At 37.8% G+C, this 2,403-nt stretch overlaps 1 pseudogene; it reads left to right on the forward strand.

The window, feature by feature from the left end:
• The first annotated feature begins 1,874 nt into the window (after positions 1-1,874).
• LOC100720820 (signal recognition particle 9 kDa protein-like) lies at positions 1,875-2,136 on the forward strand (annotated as a pseudogene).
• Positions 2,137-2,403: the final 267 nt, after the last annotated feature.

A 2,403-nucleotide genomic window follows, 5' to 3' on the forward strand; every position in this document is an offset into this window, starting at 1 on the left:
CTGGATTTGATCTCTAATTGTATTCCTTTACCTATTAAAGCCTGTCTTTCCAACCTATCCACAAATCCTGATCTAGTTGCCCCTATTACTCTCTGGTTCCCTGTCACATAGAGCATTGTTTTCTCACATTTGATTTTCAGTTAATGTACTCTTTTTCCTGTTAATTATATTTCCTAAAAATATCGTCTTGGTGGACCCTACCTCCTGATCTATTCTTTTTAAATTTAGTTTATCAAGGCCATCTCTATTAGACATTATAACCAACCTTCTCTGCCTCATTCTGTTGTGCTCTTTTTTTGCCATCAGTTGTCTGCTTGTCTTATTCTTTCTGTTTTCTGCTGCATTCATTGAGGCCTCTCTGCCACTCTTCCTGAAATCTTGGTACTCTTCTCTTTCTCTAGAATGCCCTGCAGTATTCTCTGCAGAGTTGGATTGGTGGTCACAAATTTCCCCAGTTCCTCTTTGTCTTGGAAGCATCTTGTTTCTCCACTAATTTCCAGAGACAGTTTATCAGGGTATATCAATCTGGGCTGGAGATTATTTTCTTTCAGGGCTTGGAATATTTCACTCCAGGCTCTTCTTGACTTGATGGTTTGTGTCGAGAAATCTGCCATTATTCTGATGAGCATTCCTCTATAGGTTATCTGTTTCTTGTCTCTAACAGCTTTTAATATTTTGTTCTTATGTTGAATTTCTGGGATCTTGATTATTATATGCCTGGGTGTAGCTCTGTTTTGGTGGTAGATGGCTGGAGTTCTGTATGCCTGATATATCTGAATATCATTTCCTTTTCCTATGTTTGGGAAGTTTTCCTTAATTATTTCTGTAAATAGCCTTTGTAGTTCCTTTGTTTGTACCCCTGCTTGTTCATTCACATTCTTTATTCTCAAGTTATAAATCTCCCCACCATGGCCTTCAGGATTGCCCACTACCAGCTTCACTGTGCCCCTGCATCTCCAGGTTCCAACAGTGCTTCTGGCACAGCAGGACCTGCTCTGGTGAGAGCACCGCCAGCTACCACCTTCTGTTCAAGTTTTTCTTTTTAAAAATTCTTTCTGTGGGCTTCACCTCTCACTTTAGTTCTTCCTGGTCAAGGGGACCTACGTCTTTCTTGCTTTTCTTCCCCAGAATACTGTATTCCGGCATCTGGGCTGTTTTTCTCAGAGAAGCTTTTTACTTTGCTGCTTACTATTCCACCATCTTCCCAGACCCCCGGTTTTTTTGGTCTTCTATGCAGAGGATCAGGTCATCTGAAAAAAAAAAAATAACTTGTCTTCTTGCTTTTTTATTTGTTTCTCTTGGCTGATTGCTCTGGCTAATGTTTTTAGTCCTGTGTTGAACAGAAGTGGTACAGTGAACATTTTTGTATTGCTCCTGATTTTAGAAGAAAAACTTTCAGTTTTTCCCCATTTAAGATGATGATGGTCATTATTTTGTAATAAATGGCTTTTACCAAATTCAGGTAAGATTTTCTATGCCTGTTTTCTTCAGGATTTTTATCATGAATGAGTGTTGGATTTGGTCAAAATCTGAAGCCATCTTCCAAGACAATAGATCAGACATGTATCTAATGCAAAATACAAACGAAAGTATGTGTAACTCTAAAGCCCAAGCTTATGTGACATGATACTAAAAACTGATAAGGAATGTATGGTTTTAGGATCATTTGTGCCTGGGTTCAGATCTCAGTTCCACCACTAATGAAAGATATGTAGGAGAAAATCTACTCAGCCTTTCAGAATTTTTGTTTCTCCATATGTAAAATACATGAATTCAATTCAAAAGTTCAGTTCCTAAAAAGTTCTGAGGAAAATATCCAGAATTTCAGATGTGTTATAGGTGTTTAATATCACATACACAGAAACCGGGCCAAAATGCCACAGTACCAGATCTGGGAGGAGTTCAGTCGCGCTGCTGATAAGCTCTACGGACGTGGACCCCTTGAAGGCACTGGTAGTGCTCAACTATAGTCAGGCTGATGGAATTTATGCATTAAAATAACAAATGATCTTGCTTTGTTTGGCGTACAGAATAGATCAAGCTGAAGATGTGAAGAAGACTGGGAAGTTCCATAGTCAGCTGATGCAATTTATGTTAGCCTAGGAGTCCCACCGTGTTACTGTGGAAACAGACTGACACTTTGAAATGAAGATTTCATTCTTTCTGTTTGGAGGAAGTGAGTATCTTTTGAAACTCAGAAAATATTGGAACAGAAAACTTTATGTAACTAAGTGGGCTATTCAATAGCCAAGAGATTGCTTTTTTGTGTTTTTTTTTTTTAATGTTATCTTAGCACTATAGGAATATAGATGCTTCCATTTAGAGAAAGCATTTGGAAATATTTTTTTTGAAATTGAATTAAAAATGCATCTATCTTAGAAACTTTTTGCAGAAACTTGTTAT

The sequence above is a fragment of the Cavia porcellus genome, unplaced genomic scaffold (genome assembly GCF_034190915.1).
Source record: "Cavia porcellus strain 051 isolate PalLab524CR breed Dunkin Hartley unplaced genomic scaffold, mCavPor4.1 scaffold_21, whole genome shotgun sequence".
NCBI classification, from domain to species: domain Eukaryota; kingdom Metazoa; phylum Chordata; class Mammalia; order Rodentia; family Caviidae; genus Cavia; species Cavia porcellus.